Source organism: Pelodiscus sinensis, chromosome 23, assembly GCF_049634645.1.
Source record: "Pelodiscus sinensis isolate JC-2024 chromosome 23, ASM4963464v1, whole genome shotgun sequence".
Lineage (NCBI taxonomy): Eukaryota > Metazoa > Chordata > Testudines > Trionychidae > Pelodiscus > Pelodiscus sinensis.
Genome location: NC_134733.1, coordinates 11,969,167 through 11,986,298, shown reverse-complemented (window position 1 = coordinate 11,986,298; position 17,132 = coordinate 11,969,167). Strand labels below are relative to the sequence as shown.

Genomic DNA, 17,132 nt, shown 5'->3' with positions numbered 1-17,132 from the left:
TTCTCCTGCTTTGGAGCTCCAGAGGAGAGACTCGTAACCTTTCCAGACAAATGTACCTCTTTCAGGAGTCTGATTTGTCTCACGTACCCCTAAGTTTCACCTCACTGGAAAATGGCTTGCTTATAAAATCAGACATAAAAATACAAGGGTCGCACCATGCTGTTACTGAAACCCTGCTGATAGTCTCATTTTAGCATATAATTATAAAATAAATCAACTAGAATATAAATATTGTACTTACATTTCAGTGTACAGTATACAGAGCAGTAGAAACAAATCACTGTATGAAATTTTAGTTTGAACGGACTTTGCTTGTGCTTTTTATGAAGCCTTTTGTAAAATTAGGCCAATATCGTGACAAGTCGATGTGCCCTCCCAGAAGACTTCTCTGTTCCCTTGGTTGAGAACTACCGCTCTAGGGAGCTCTGGGATAGGGTACTACCTACAGGGCTGGGATGGGGACAGTTAAGTGGGTAGATGGCACCCTCTATAGGGAAGGGTTTGCCTGGGTCCTGCTTCACTGATAGGGACCAGGGACCGTGTACCTGTGAACTATTAACACCCTTTATTGTCTAGGAATTCATTTTCTGCTGCTTATTTCGCACATGCACACTACAGATCTTGTATAAGCCTGCTGGCCTCCATCTGACTGCCCCCTCACTCTCTCCTGACTCTTCCTCTACCCTCATGTTCCTCCCACTCTCTCTTGACCCCTCCTCCATTGCCATGCCCCTCCCACTCTCCTGATCCCTTTCCCTTTCCTCCATGTCTCACCCACATTCTCCTGATCCTTCCTCCACTTCCATGCCTCATCAGCATCCGATTGTGCCCCCCACCCCATGCTCCTCCCATTAGCCCTCCTGACTCTCTGCTTTCCCCAGAGGTTCAGGAGTACTGTGGCAGTGCCACAGTGATCGGGGGAACTCTGACCTCCCTGGCATACAGACATGATGCAAGCCACGAGGGATGCAGTACAGGGTTGCAATGGCTCAGTGCTCCCTAACCATTCATCTGCCAGCTGTTGGTATTGGGAAAAAGCAGAGAATGGGGCAGAAAGGGACAAGGAAAAAAAAAAGTCCCAGCTAAACACATGAAAAGTAAAATTGAATTATTTAAAACCATATGTTCCAAAAGTGTGACAGAGCATAAAAGTTGCGCCGTGAGACTTCTGGAGGGGACTTATCCTGCACAGCCACAGTGGGAGAAGAGCGGGGGAAGAAGCTGACAGCTCAGAAAGCAGCCAGACACGAGGTCCCTTCTCTCGAGGAGACGGGGGGCTCAGGGAGCCTGAGTGGAATGAAGGGATTATGTCTGTGGATACGGCCCCTTTCACCTGAGGATGGCAAATCACTTCCCACCCACGGACAAGTCTTTCTGCACAGCCCCTGGAGAGGTAGCTGGTGCCCCACTTTACAGCTGGGCCTGCAGGGCGCGTGTAGTGAAAGCGACCTGCCTGAGTCCAGGGCCAGAGTTAGTGGCAGAGCCCAGGAATCCTGACTCCCAAAAAGCCTTGCTCTAATCACTAGCCCACACTGCTCCTTCCTTACAAAGCCGCATGCTCTCACGACCCGTGTCTCAGCTCTGGGATGTCCTGCCAGCCCTGCAGGAATTGGCTGCTTGTGTTCTGGGGCCCTGTGCTCTCTGCAATCAGACAACCTCCTCCTGTTGCTCACACTCCCCATGCCAGAGAGAGATGCCTGGCTTTGGCAGGGAACCAGAGTGGGAAGGAGGCAGGGAGAAATCCCAGATGGATGGATGGACGCAGAGTGAAAAGAGCCTCTTGTGTGAGGAAGATACATAACCATTCCAGCCCCTTCCTCCTCAATCAAACCCCATGCTAACGAGGCTGGGGACACTGCTGCCTTCTCTGACAGCAGCAGGGACGGACAGCTCCCCACCTGGACTCACTCTTCCTCCTCCGCTGCCTCTCACCCAGCCCATCTCTCTCCAACTCACTTTTTCCTCCCGTTGATTCTCTCCCTTTTGTTCTTGCGCTCCCACCCTGGCCTCTCTGTTTGTTACTCTCCCTGCCTCTACCTCCCCATGCGTGGCCAATTGTTGGGTTTGGGTTTTTAATTGTTTTTTCCCCCTTATTTCGGCCTCGGCTTATCAGTGATGCAAGAGGAATAACGCCAATTTACTTAGAATGTGTAATCCCCAAATCAGATTGGGGGATTGTATGAGGCAATATGACCTTGCATATGTCTCCATTAAAGCCAGCCAGGCCTCCTCTTGTATTCTGTGTTCCCAGTACATATTTAGACAGATAACGCTAATTGTACTTGACATGTCCTCTTAAGGATGGACTCTTCCCTCCCCCAGCTCTGCCTGACTTCCCAGCCTGACAATGCGCCAGAGCACAGCCCGCTCAGCAGTACACCACCTGCGGGGCAGGGCACCGCCAGACATGGCCAGGGGATCTGAGAGGGACCCCAATCCCTGGCTCTTCCGCTCCCCATTCCTCGGCCCCCTATGCCTATTCACTGCTGCAGGGAGGGGGTTCAGTACAAGGATCGGGGGTGCTTCTGGGGCATGTTTAATCTGGGATTAAATTCTGTTATTGTGGACGGCTCAAATTCTCAAATAAAACACGCTCCCTGTGGCCTGCTTGTGCGGCCTTCAGGCTTCCTTGGCCTGCCCCTCCCCACCTACACAACTTTCCCTCGCCTCTCCTTTCCCTGGCTCTGCCTTTTCACTCTCCTGGCCTCTCCCCATTTCTAGCCCCACTCACTCTGATCCCTCCCACCCATTTCTCTCTGTTCTAAGTCTGAGAGAACAAGAACTGAGGAAACAGAGCTGAAGGAGAGGAGGGTGACCAGACGTCCCGATGTTATAGGGACAGTCCCAATATTTGGGGTTTTGTCTTATATCGATGACTCTTTCCCCCCACTTCCATCCTGATTTTTTTGTCCTTGCTATCTGGTCACCCGAAGGGAGGGGGAGTTCTTGGGGGTGGCTTAGAACCACTTCAGAGCAGCTGGGCTCCAGGACACATTGGCACCGGAGACTCCAAAGCTTCCAGGTGAGCAGAAAGAATCACTTGGCACCCCCCCCCCATTCACACACTATCCTGTCTGTCTCCTTTTGAAGGAGGGGCTTTCAGCCTGCATCTCCAGCAGCTCCCACAGCTGGGCAGCAAAGTCCTCTCAGTATAAATATTTATACCTGGCTACCCACCTCTGGCTCAGCCCTGGTTTACAGGACTCATCATGGAGCAATCCGGACATCCCTCGTGCCCAGCTGCACAGCTCGGCTTTGGAGTGGACAAGTGGGGGAAAGAGCGTGTGTGGGGAAAACCAATGAATCCCAAACTGTTTGCCAAAGCGGACTCAGATTTTCCCCCCTTCCCCCGATACAACAACCTAATTCGACTTTTTCAGTATCTTTCCTTCAACAACCTTTTTTCCTTCCTCCCCTTCCTACCCGGCAACTGCGCATTTATTAATTCATGAGGCACTAATTAGTTCTTTGTTTAATTTTGTGTTAAACAGACTGACCGGAATGATAACGACTTGCAGCGTTGCATTACAGTCCCCAACCGCCCCTGTTTTCTGACAACAAGGGAGCGCAGCGAGACTGGCGTGATGAACCCCAATTCCCACTCCAGTTGCACTTCATTAAGTCAAAATGTGACAAGAAGCTTAGAGAGCAACTTTCAGATCGGATCGCACATAACAATTGGGCAGGAAACTTTCTGAAGGGGGGAAGCGAGAGAGGCGCTTGGAATGAAAGCTGGCACCGGCGCGCAATTCCCACGGCGCACTCATCTTAAAGGAACAGCGCACAGGCTGAGCCAGGCAGACGGATTGTGCGTGTTGAGCGGGGAGAGGGTAAGAAGGTCTCCTGTCAGCAGCTGAGCAAACCCGCAGGCGCAGCAGGAGACAGCGCGCTGCAAAACTTTTCAGGTTTTGTGGTGCAGGCAGCATAGTGCTGGGTAGTAGGGTCTGAGCAGGTCAGGACTCTAGGGGAGTCTACTCTCCCACTGCGGCACCTGGGTTCCTTTCAGATGAGCCCTTTTCCCCACTCTAGCACCCCCCACTTTGGTGAAGCAGTTGGTGATCCTAGGCTGAAAGGGGCTATGTGAGTGCCAAGAGCTAGTGTGACTGGTGCAGAGTCCCCAGGACTGTAGTGGAAGGGACAGCATTTCCATATGCACATGCCCTTCTCTTTAGGTGAGATGGCGTGCTGGCGAAAGGGTCAGGTTGGCAGCCCAGGAGAGGGCAAATTATCTGCTCCCTGGGGCAGAGGCTGAGCCTTCCTTAGGGTTGTCCAGTGCCTGGCATGCTTCGGGTACCACTGCAATCTAAACCAACACAAATCTATAGGCAAGTTACAGCTTGGTGAGCGACAGAGCAAACCCTGCCGAGAGCTCCCCATACACACACTGTAAAAGGAGTTCATTATCCGCGGCCACTCAGCCCTGGAGCTCTCTTCCGAGACAGCCAACGAGTGGGCCAGCTGAGCAGCGAGCACTGCAGCGAGTTCTGGGATGTGGACACATGCCTGGACGGGACCAAGTACTTGCAGAGGAACAATGAAGCGTGATTATTCCTCCGCGCAGCCCCATGAATGGCTGTCAGACGGCAGTGAGCTTGAGCTGGGTTTCAACCAGTTCTGTTGGAACGAAAGGCCCATTTCCCAACCCACAAATGGACCAGTCCCCATTCTTCCAACTCAAAGCAAGGACTCCGTTAATTAAGAGGTTTTTTCCCCCTTTTGTGAGTGACGTGGAGAAGTGTCCACTAGAAGCTGGGTTGAGACCTCCCAGCTCACCACCAGAGCTGCAAAGAGGTTGGACGAAGGTGACGCAACCCAAAATACTAGCAGAGTGCAGCATACATCTGAAGACGTCAAAGGGAACTTATGGGTTCCTCAGACCACAGGTGATGGACCGAGGGCTGCTGGGGGAACAGACACATGCCCTGGGTTGAAGTGGTTTCCCTCCTATACAGAGTTTACAGTTTGGTTCAATGGCTCTCAGCAGCCCTGCTGTACAAGTTTTTCTGGCCCCTCTGCACTAGACATTCACTTCCTCCAGCTTTTCAGAATGAATGTTCTCCCCATGGATAATTGTGTGTGGCAGGGATACCACAGTGAGAATTAGCCAGCCAAGGCCACAAATGAGATGAGCTGGGAGGTCTCAACCCAGCCTCTACTGGACACTTCTCCATGTCACTCTCAAAAGGGGAAAAAAACCCTCTTAATTAACAGAGACCTTGCTTTGGAGCGGCCCAAGGCTAGGATAACAGCTCAGGATGTAAGAAGACTGGCAGCAGTGATGGGAGCCTTGGGTTCGCCTAGGCCAGGGGGCTAAAGGACACGACTGGCTGGATTCGTGTGGAAATGCAGGGCTAGGGCAGCATGAGCGGAGCCAGAGGTGCCAAGGGACAAGTCGGACAGGAGGAACAAAATGCTGGAGGTCCAAGATGAGGGGCACTGGGAGGCACCTGCACCGCCTCTGTCTGCTCTTGAGCGAACAGCCTCTCAGTGTTGTGAGCTCTAAAACCAATAGAAACAAATGCAGAAGGGCACTTGGGGGGTAGAGGCCAGGCCATAGTAAGGTGTCCCATCCTGGCATTTGTCACACCAGTCACAGCTGTGTCCACACTGAGGTGTACCGGCCAATAAGAAGGCTCTTGACATTGTACCAGTTTGTGTTTTCTATGTAGCAGGCACCCAGTTCCTGCACGACGTGGGCATCAACTCTCCTGTCTTCAGTTTAACAGATGCTCGCGGGGGATGAAAAAAATGCGCAGATATAAACCTGGAGCTAGTAGGGCTTAACGGGTCCAAGAGCGGCAATGCAAAGCTGGGGCAACTGAGAAAGCCCAGGACTCACTTGCAAGAAGTGTCCTGGGCTCTCTCCGGTCTGACACGGCTCAACACACACACAAAAGAGCTTGCGCGCACAAGAAAGCCGTACAGCTCCAGCCAGGAAGGGTTACCCTCGGTCGAGGGGCATGGGCAGCAATCTCATCAGCTGCTAAAAACGTGTTTCAGAATAAAACCAAGGCCAATAAAGAGGGAGGAGCCCCGCCCCACCCTAAACACTAGCATGAGCACCAAGCCCTGCCTCCAGGTGCCGGGAGGAGCGCCCAGCCCAGCCACAAGGGGCCAGACAGCAGCATGGGACAACAGTCCCCTTTCCTGCAGTGGCCTGCAGGAGCCATGGGAGAGGCTGGTGTGGCAAGGTGAGGAGCAAGGCATGGCACAGAGAGCAAGCCTGAGCCCAGGAGAGAGAGAAGACCCCACCAGGCCTCCAGCCCAAAGCTCTGCCTCTGCCTCTTGTAATTACATCCAGTTCCCCACTCCTATTGATCCTGGCTTTGTCAGAACAAGACAAATAGGCTGAACGGGAAGATGTGGAAGGGAAACTCATTTTGGCTTCCTGTTTCCCCCACGGCAGCGGCAGCTACAGTCCTCAGACTTGTTAGCCAGCTCTCAATCCCCTCCTTCCCCAGCCCCCTGTAAAGGGCAGAGCCCTGCTCTCCAAACCTGGCTGGCCAGCAGCAAAACAAGGTGTCCCATTCTCCAGCCCACAATCTAGGTAAAGCTCCTTTCCTGGGCTTGTTCTCTCCACTCCTCTCCTCCTGCCTCTGGCGGGGAGCAGCAGGGGACCAAATGCTCTACCCAGCCCTGGGAGAAACCTGCAGTTTCTCTCTCATGAAAAATAGGAGCAGTGGAAAGGAAAGGAAAGGAAAGGAAAGGAAAGGAAAGGAAAGGAAAGGAAAGGAAAGGAAAGGAAAGGAAAGGAAAGGAAAGGAATCACAGAAAACATAGAGTCCCCTTCCCCAGTCTCTCCTGCACACTCCTCCCCCGTCTCGCCCTCTGGGGAGCTGGGAAGAAGGTGCTCCCTCACTGTCCCAAAGAATCTCCATTTGGCATGCAACAAGCACCCCTATAAAGGAGGGTACTGAGAAATCCCAGTCATCTCCCACCTCTTTTCTTTGCTGAAACCTGTTGAGCAACTGGATGCCCCACCAGCGGGGAAGGGAAGGAAGACAAGTCTGCCATGAGGTGCTAGCAGGGATGCCAGTGATCCCTGGCACCCCTAGCAATGCTCTGGTTATCTAGGTGACTCCTGGCCTTCTCTCCGGGGGCCAGGTCCACACAAGAGAGAGCATGGAAAGCAAAGATAATGGCCCTAACAATCAATCCTGGCTCTCTGCATCCATTTCATCATCAAGGAAAGGCCACAAACATGGGCTAGGAAATGCACATTCCAAAGCCCCACCACGTTGGCCAAGCATAATGGGAGTGGAAGGGAGAGAGTCAGGCATAAAGAGGAAGTCGGTGAGGGAACTCTCTTCTCCTAGCCCCCCAGCATCTGCAAAACCCCATAGCCTCCCAACAGGGTATGGGTGGGCATGGGTTGGCTCCTGTGGGCTCCTGCTAATTTGCTGTTAAACTGCCTAAGCAAACCTTTTAAAACTGATTATTAATTATAAAGCCATGAGAGGGAACAGAGGGAACAAAAGGGTAGGGAGGAAAGGAAGATAATGGGAAAGGAAGTGGGGAAGGAAGTGAGGTTGGGGGAGACAGTTGGCAGACAATAAATGAGAAGAGTCAGGGTGGACCCTGATATAGCCAGCACCCACTTCTGGGTGGGGTCAATGGGACTAACAGAGATGCAAGGTGGGAAGGGGGAGCTGGTGCTGTTACAGGCAGAGGGGGAAATGGAAAGCAGAGGGGAAAGAGGGAGCACTATTGAGATGGGTTGGGACAGATCAGATCAGACAGTTTGTTAGAGAAGAAAGGATAAATCCAGAGGGCCAGATACTCAGTTGGTGTAAGCTGGCATAACTCCGGGGAAGCCCATGGATCGGCACTCACCAGCTGGATGCTGCTGCTCGCTTCCTGGGGCTGAGCAGTCATTGGCTGCCTAGATAGCTACAATGCTGTCAGCGAGACTCTGGGAAGAGTGGGTGCAACTCGTGCGAAGGGTGGCAGGCAGGAGAAAGCCGCGTGGGGGAGCGTGTACCAGGACCCAGTAGCTCTGTCTAATCCCCTTTTTTCATCCGTGGCGGGGTTACTGGCTCTTCTGGAGCAAATGCCTCAGAGGGGGATGAAAAATGGGACATTTATGAAAAGCCCCTGATTATGCGGATTTGGACAGGGCTCTCGCAGGCCCCGCTCGGCCTGACTAAATTACTGTCGATCCCGCTGGCTCCCCAATGAGCCAGTGCGGCAAAGAACCCAGGCAGCTGTCAATGCCGCCAACACGCCCCCCCTGACTCCCCACCGCCACCTCCACCCCAATTCTATTTTGTTTCCTTTCCTCGCACACTCCCCAGCTCCGGCCTTTTGAAATGCCTCAAGTCCGTGTCAGCCCAGCGGATGGCGGGGGAGAGGGGCAGCGTCATGGAAACGGGCCCTTTCCTGGAGAAACATGCTGTTCTCCCCTACTCCGTCCCAAGTCCCCCTTTTGAGGAGCTGTCAGGATCCTGAGTGAGTGTCACACGACCCAAGGACCAGGCGTGACCAAGCCTATTTTCTGCCTCAAATTTGATTGATTAAAAAACTTTTTAAGAAAACCATGTTAAAAGACAAAAAAAAAAAAAGGAAAGAAAAAAATAGAAAGGGACAAGTGTGGGGGGGAGGCCAATGTGCTGGGTTTCCTTGGCAATAGCACCAGGAGATGAGTGTCAGAAGCAACTAAACAGCATAACCAAGCCAAAAAAGAAAGGTCAAAGGAAGCATGAAACTTTTAACACAACAGTGATTAAGATAGGGAGGAGACAGGGAAGCCCAGGAAAAATAACACAGTGCACATACACACACCACTCATTCCAGGTGAGGGGTTGGGTGGGAAGAGGTGACAGGCTTGTTGTGAGTTTGGGAGGATTTGGACACAGGCCTGGAGGGTTTTGGAAGGCTGCTGGGTTTTTTAAGCTGGCTGCTGGGACAGTGGGGATAATCGCAGCAGCCCAAAGATAGAGAATCCACCCAAGCCTACAGAATCCATTTGCCAAGCGCAGTAGCCCATGTGTCAGCAAAATGGGGTCAGAATTTGCTCATGGTTGGGTTTCTTACAAAGATTTTTTTTTTACCAACATGAAGCCAGATTCCCAGCTGGTGTAAATTGGCACAGCCTCATTGATTGCAGAAGGACTGGTGTAACTCAGCATAGGCCAATGACTTTGACAGGGCTGTGATGATTTACATCTGCTCAGGATCTGGTCCTTTGCTTTAAGTGGCCAATATAGAAACTCCTCAGAAAACGCCCAGAAGAAATCAATTCTGCTTTGGGTCTCTTTGTTAGCACAGTGATCTCGCTGCGCAGGCTGACTTCCTGCAGCCCCCACGTGTCTCCTCCAAACTCCAGTCTCTCTCTTTCTCCCTTTCTCTCAGGTTTCCTCTGCAGATTCCACTCTCCATTTCTCCCAGCCACCCCTCTGCCAAAGATGGAGCACTGCACAACAGGGCCCATAGTCTCCATGGCCATGTTGCCATAGTAGAGATGAGTACAACTTGATTTTAGAACTCCGTGTCAGACCAATGGGGTGGGGTGTTCAAGTCTCAACCAGCCACTTCTGCCCTGCTGAGCCCTCTCTCTGTCTAATCTTAGAAGGGCTTCCTGGGTCTGCTTCACGCTGACATCTGCCTGTGCAAACCTGAATCAAACACAAATCTAGACTGACTGGGTCAGAGTGTTGCCAACTCCAGGGATTTTACAGAAAGTCTCACAATATTTGTTAGGTTTTTTTGTTTTTTTTTTTAAATCTCCATGGGTTACAGGAGAATCTCAACTCACTTTTCATTTTAAAAAAACAGTTTCAAGCCCTCCTTGATGCTGAAGACAGCTGGAAACTGGGAATCTTAAAAGCGCAAAACCCAGCAAACAAAGAAAAAATAATCCAACATGGTTTTTTACACTCTCGTGATTTTTATGCCTATATCATGGTTTTCAGGAGCCTACCATGATCTATGGAGGCTTGGGATTGGCAATGCCAAGACCAACAGTCAGAAAACAAATCCAACCTCAGACACAAGCTCCCTTCCAGCTCGCCTGCTTGGAAAGTCCAGACTAGGGGACTGAATGGTGGAAAATCCGGACTCCCCAATGCAAATCTGCCAGCCATATGCACATTCCAGAGGCAGGCGTCCCTCTGTTCACTTCTGAGGCTGGTGAGGGAGGGAGAGTGTGGCAAACTGAGGAACAAACTGGCCCCTGTGCATGGAATCCTCCCTCCTGCCTTTTGCACTGCACAGCTGGCTTGGTCCACATGGGGGGAAAGGGTTGCACCCCTTGAGGCAGGTCACTGGACACGATCCAAGGACCAAAGGTCTGACCTAGACTGGCAACACCTACGTTTGCCATAAACTTCTGCTGCCACACCACAGGCATAGGTGTTTGAAGGGAGCGAAGAAGGGTGGAATCTCTGTTTTTTAGCCCCAGCCTCCAAAGATGCAAAGCATTCTTCCCTCTCCAAGGGATAAGCAGGGCTGGACTTGGCAACTGCACCTGACGCTCTAATATCTGTTGGGATTGGCTTATCTGAGCCTGGGATGCTTTATAAAGTGTTGTTATGGCCCCCAAAGGGACAAGGAAATGCTCCCCTGCCGCACCAGCCACAGCTGCTGGATTCCCTGACACTCAATGCCATCAGCCACGGACAGACAAGGCAGTTACTGGAACAAGAGTTGGATCACATCCTGCCTCGAAGCACCAACCAACTTGCCATTGCAGAGCCTTGCTGTGGTTGGTGGTGTGAGACACAGAGTGGCACAGCTGGGCTTGCAGAGCTCAGATGGGGCTGGCACCATACGACTGGTAAACTGAGCCCAAGTGACATGGAAGGCAGGGAGGGAGAATCCCATGAGGTCCTTTTTCTGATAAAGGCATTTGGAGTTCCAGAGCCCCCTTCCTCCTCCCCTCTCTTGGGAACCAGGCTGCTGTTGGATTGTTTGCCGCACGACTGGGTGGGATCAGGTGGAACGAAGAACTCCAGAGTTCACCGAGTACACAAATGTCAGGTTGTGGGTAGGATGGTGTGGCAGTATTTTAGTGGGAGATGGAAGGGTGTGAAATGACCGGAGAGCATGCGTCGAATCTGGGAGAGTTATCAACAGTCACTTGGACAACACTGCCACCTGCACAGAAGACATACCCTCTCTTGGACAACACTCACGCACAGGCAGCTAAGCGCTTGTCCACATGGATTTGGCCACACTTGGCATGCAGCAAGATTGGGGTGAATCCACAGTGCCCTAGACAGCTGCACACTAGCTGTCCTTGTGAACCCTACCACCATGTTCTAGAATGCACTTTGATATTTGTACACAAATAAGGGCACATATCCACTGACACCCGCCCCCCCCAGTCCAACACATACGCATAACCTCAAACTCATGTACAAAGTAGCCCTTGGCTCTGATAATCCGGCCCCGCTGACATCAATGGAAATATTTCTACTCAATTTAATGATAGCAGACTTAGCCCTATAAAACATAATTTTCTCTCACACACATGCCTCTCTTCCCCCTCCCCCATCTAAGAAGTTTAAAGGCCCAGATGTCTGATTACAGGGCAAACAAACTCCATAATTTATTTAGTTTGCAGAACTAGTTCAAGTCCCCGTGTTGAAAAAATACTTTTATCCTATAAAAACATTTAATAATAATGCTTTTGTAAAGTTTCAGTTAATATTTTTCTTTGATTTTTTGTGGTAACCAAAACCCCAAAATATCTGGGTTCTGTATTTGTCAAAACATTTTTATGAGAAAAAATTGCTTTTTTTCTGCTAAGTGTTTCAATGCAGAGTTTTCTGAACACCTGTATTTATCAGTCGTCTTCTCTCCGCCCCCACCTCAGGTTATGTCAATCCATGGTCTTTTGCAAAGAGTGACTGAGTTAAACAAGTGTTTTCAGCTAGAAGAGCAGCTTGAGCGCTGTAACAGGAAGAGAAGCTGGTGTGCTCTCAGGCACAAGTCAGGGTCTTCCAGGATGGAGGTAGCATTTGAAAAGCTGCACAGAAGTTTTATAGACTGCACAGGCCTGATTCCGCATAGAACAGTATGATAGAATCATAGGGTTAGAAGGACCATAAGGGTCTTATAGTCTAATCTCCTGCCAAGATGCAGGATTTGTTGTATCTCAACCATCAAAGACATTTAGTATTGCCAATTCCAAGCATTCAAGCATCATGAATCAGGTCCCCAAAATTATGAGACTGGTTTAAAAATCATGAGAATTTAAAAAAATATAATAGTAAATGCTGAGTTCTTTTAATTCTCCTTCAGAGCTTTGGGCCATCAGAGGGACACATTTTTTCAGAGCCACAAGGACTAGAAACTTTTTTTAAAAAGGAAGCTGAGATTCTTAAATAGTCACTTGACTCCTGGAAGTGGGGCTTGAAGAAAAACAGCAAATACCATGAAGTTCATAATAAAATCTTGATAGTTGACAACCCTGTGCTTAGTTTAATGCCGAACAGTCCATGATACCAGGACACCTGAAAACAGTTTTAAGCCTTTTTCCCACAAGTTTTAAAACAAACCTTTCACTCACTCAGTCGCTCTCACGTTCTCTCTCTCACATACACACAAGCCCAAACAAATCAATGTTAGCTAAAGCTGACCAAAACACTCCCAATGAAATTAAAATTTCTCCATATTAGGAGATGTTTCTATTTTATTCTGTACTCATGAAAACAAACGTATTTTTAAAAAAAAGAAAGCAAAAATCTTGAGATTTTCTGATCAAATATTATGAATGCTGTTGAGTGACAATGGAAACACTTTTATCAAAACAATCTTGTTCCCCAGCCAAAGCAGGATTTTGCATTTCTAAAAGTCACTCTGGAGAAGATGGATTTTCATGTAAAAATGTGCAAAAATTCCTATTTTCAGCTCTTTAGGAATGCAATTGGCAACTTTGCAAAGCATGAAAATTTCAATCACAAAAATTACATGGAACAAAAACGCAAATAATCTCCTTTAAGTGCTTTTTCCATCATCCCAGTAATAGTCCCAAGAGATACCAAAGAGGTAACTTTTATTAGCAGGCTGTTTACTTGTGGGAGCCCTGTATACGGATCAGATAAGCTCACTGCCAAATAAAAGAACAGTGATAAGCTAGATCCTTTTCTCAAGCAGTATTTGATTCAGCCAATTCTCCTTCAACCCATGCAGTGACATGGGCTATAGCCTAGCCCGGGCACATGCCCTGATCTCCCAGGTTCCCAATTAAGTCACTTCCCAAGGCAGACACCCAGACATGTGCCCTCCTCCCCCTTGCAGGACCAGCCCCCTGCCCTCCCCCCCTCCCCGCAACCCCCCTGCCACGGAGAACTGTCAGGAGAACACAAGCAAAAGCTGCTTCTTGACAGCGAGTCATTTATATTTTAGCTCCGTTCCATTATCCTAACGAATCCTTCATCAGCAGATGCAATATTAACAGCAGAAAATCAGCTCATTACATCCAGGGGGATTTCATCAAGTCGACAATCATGAATGCAGCTCCCCAAGCCTGGGAGAGGACAGTGCTATCGTTATTTATTTATTTTTGTGTCATGTAAGGGGCTTTTGGGAGGGAAGGGGAGGTCCTTTCCAGGTAATGGCCACATCCTGGAGCTTCAAAGAATAATTTGCAAGCCCTCTGTACCACAGAAAGTCACATCTTCAGCTAGTACTGTAGCCAGGCTCATTCACAGCAGCCACCACAATTTAAAAAGCATTAGAGCTTAGAGGTGGACAGGACGTTTCTTCATTGAATTCGGACTATGGGAGAGCATCAACATCAATGTTCCCTCTAATTTTTTTCATCCATGTGCGGAATAAAATGTATGATGTGCCCCAAGCCATGTGTTGATGTGCACCACCAGTGGAAACACATGCTGCCGGCTGTGAGTGCTCTGCCAATCTTCTGGGCAGCTCCTGGGCAGGCACTCAAGCGCCCAAATTACAGGGAACATTGGTCTACATTCTGGATCATTCCTCCCTTATGTCCACACACATCTGGATTTGCTGATCTGGTACGTCTAACTCCAGGCAGGGCTGACCCTGCACTGCTTAGAAGGGCTCCCCTACCCTACTACCCCCTCCTCCTCCATGCGTAATGTCCCCTAATGCATCACATGCATGCAAGGAATCTGGGATTAAGTGCTGTACTTCCTAGGGAAGAGGCAGACATGTTAATCCATAATGGGTGTGTGTGTATATGAGGGGGTGGGGGAGAGATAGAGAAGACCAACAGTCTAGAACAGCATCAAAAAGCAGTTCAGGGATGTTTCTCTCTAATCCAGCTCCATAAAACACCAATCTAGCTGTATATGACACAGGCAATGAATGCAAAGTGTGAACCTTCATAATGTGAATTCATAAACCAATTCACGGCTCCCCTGGAGTACCTATGGTGTAATAGGAAGGGGATTGCCGCCCTCTGGGACAGCAGCCATGCAGCGTACAAGGGACATACACAGCTCCTCAGGCTACTGATGGTTTGACATCACTGTATTCCCTGCTGCCAACACAGTGGTGACAAAGCGCAGTGGGAGGAGGGGAAGCTGCATCGAGTCCCGTTGGAGAAACACGTCCAAACGGCAACAGGCCAAAGGAGCATTGCTCTTGCTAGTCAGTATGAAAGCCCAAACCCACTGCAATTTCCCAACTTGCCTTTACTCCTGACTTACCAGGGGGAGGGGAGGAGAGTCCTGTTCACCCAAAGCCCACAGAAGCCACTCAGAGCTACCTGTAGCCAGTGGCTGAGGGCAGCCCTCCCCTAGCGGGCTGCTCTGCATGGACGTGGGATCCCTCCAGAGGAATGGGCTGTTGCTCGCTGGGTTCTCACTCTCCTCAACTCAACGCCCAGGGCAGCTCCAGCGAAGAGAGCAACAGCCTGGCTTCTGGATCTTCCGTCTCTGCTGTGGGAAGGAGATTCCAGCAGCCTGCGCACAGAGCCCTGCCTGCTGAACAATCTCAAGTGGGCTACTGGTGGAGCCACCCCTGCCCCCACTCAAGTCCCCCCTGCTGCCGGGCCCCACACACCAAACGCCTGCACGCTGGAGGAGGGTGGCAGCTCCGATGGGAACCAGCTCAGAGCTCAGCCCTCCCCGGCCATCCAGCTCAAACAGGGCTTTGATGGGCATTTTATATTTTCTCATCAGGGACTGGATTTCCGCACAGCAAGGAATATGTTCCCGGGACGTCAACTCCAATCTCTCCCACGCTCTGACAGAATTAAGCTCCGGTTTGTCCGACAACATCCCAAAGTGTAAGAAACTGGGGGCAGACTCTCTAATCAGGCTGTAGGACAAAGGCCTGAGCTGACCCTGTCACTTCCACTTACTCTTGGTGTCTGTCTCACTCCCCCCACCCCTTTCTGCCCCCTCCCTCTCCCTTCCCTTTCCACCCCACCCATCCCATCCCATCCCATCTCCAACACAGCTGGACTAATCCTGCTCCTCCCACGTCCAGAGCAAATCCCCCCCAGAGTAAACCAATCCTGGGAATTTTTATTAGATTATCAGCCTGCCAGCTGAGTGCCAGCTGGACTAATCCTAATCAGGGCTGATTTCTATTAGCCAGCTTCAGGAGGGAGCTAAACTGTCCCAGCACCCCTGGCTCCCTCTGCCTGCACTAAGACAGCCCACAGCTCATTTTATGAGGCTCGTTCTTTTAAAGAGGAGTAAATTCACAGCTGGGGATGCAAGCTGGGCAGCATGAAGGCCTCTGCCTAGCCCATCCCCACCGAACAGGCAAGGTACTGGCTGCACTAGCTCCGCCCATGCACTGCCCTGCCATTGCCTGGGTCTCCCTACTGGCACTGCTGCTTTTTAGGAGGGGCCTGCTAGGAAGTGGGCAGAGATAAATGCGTCATTTCATACCGGCCACCTAGCAGCCGTCAGCCTGAGTGACCACGACCAGGACAGTGACTGCACTTAGTCTACACCAGGGCCGCTCTGGAAGGGGCGGGGCCTCAAGTGGAAGGGGCAGGGCCAGGATACTTCCCTGCTTCCCCACCCCCAGACCATGATTGGTCTGGGGGTGGGGGAGTGGGTGAAATCTTTGCCCCACCCCAGGTGCCCACGCCCCAAGGGTGGGAGGAGACTTCACGTGCTCCCCTTCTGCCCCCAGGGCAATTAGGGCTTGGGGGAGGGGGAGTACACGAAGTCTCCTCCCACCCTGCCAGAAGCGCGTGGTGCTTCTAAGCGTCACCTGCTCCTGGCAGGGTGGAGGAAACTTTGTGTGCTTCCCCCCCACCTGCCTCCAGGTCCTAATTGGCTGGGGCCGAGGAAGCGGCAGGGCCTCTGTGGGCCAAATCAACTCACTTGGTGGGCTGGATTCGACCCGCGGAGGCCTTTTGCCCACACCTGGTCTACATCCACGTGGGAATTTCACCAGAGGGAGTTTGCAGACATAATTCACTCCAGAGGCAAAGTCTCAGGCCTCCACCCCCTTCTGCAGGCCTGCGTGTCTGCTGTAGGCAGGAACAGAGGTAGGTAACAAGGTGAAAGTTTCTGAGCTGACCCAGGGGAGTAGAAATCCTGAAACAAGGGCAAACCAAAATCTAAAGCTCAGCATACAACATTTTCACCCTTTATGCATCACCCTCCCCTACTTCAGGGCCCGATTCTGCTCTTAGACACGCTGGTGTAAACTGGGAGTGACTGCACAAAGCAGCACCAGCAATACTAAGCGATGTAAAAGAGGGCAGGCTCAGGCACTCTCTTCTCTTTGGTCTGGCCTAGAGCAGAAAAGACAGCTTGCTAGGTGGCGAGCGACCCTAGGAGAGTTAAACAGAGCCGGGTGGATGCAGAGAGAGCAGCAGGCTTCCTGATGACAGAGGGAGAGAGGGGGGACTTGGTTCAAACCCTTTGGAAACCACATCAAACAGGCCTGCGGGTGAGAGGCAAGAGGAGATGATCTGCTGCAGTCTGCATGTGTTTAAGCAGAGAAAGGAGGGGGGCTGAGAGAATGAGAAGGCGCAGAAATTAATAGGAAGATGGACGGAAGTGAGGAAGTAGAGATCAGGTAGGGGCAGGAGAGTTAACAGTGTGCACTGCCTGCCAACAGATGGAAATTATTAATGACAAACACAAATGAGGATCCACACCACACCCTCCTCTACCTCTTCCATCTCAGGCTCTCAAACACAGGGCCTGACTCCCCCTCCCCGGGGTAAGTCAGTG

The 17,132-nt window shown here is 50.8% G+C and overlaps 1 protein-coding gene across 4 annotated transcripts in view; it reads right to left on the bottom strand.

Moving 5' to 3' along the window:
- CASZ1 (castor zinc finger 1) overlaps positions 1 to 17,132 on the bottom strand; it is a 272,945-nt gene that overhangs the window by 151,569 nt on the left and 104,244 nt on the right. The window lies entirely within an intron of this gene.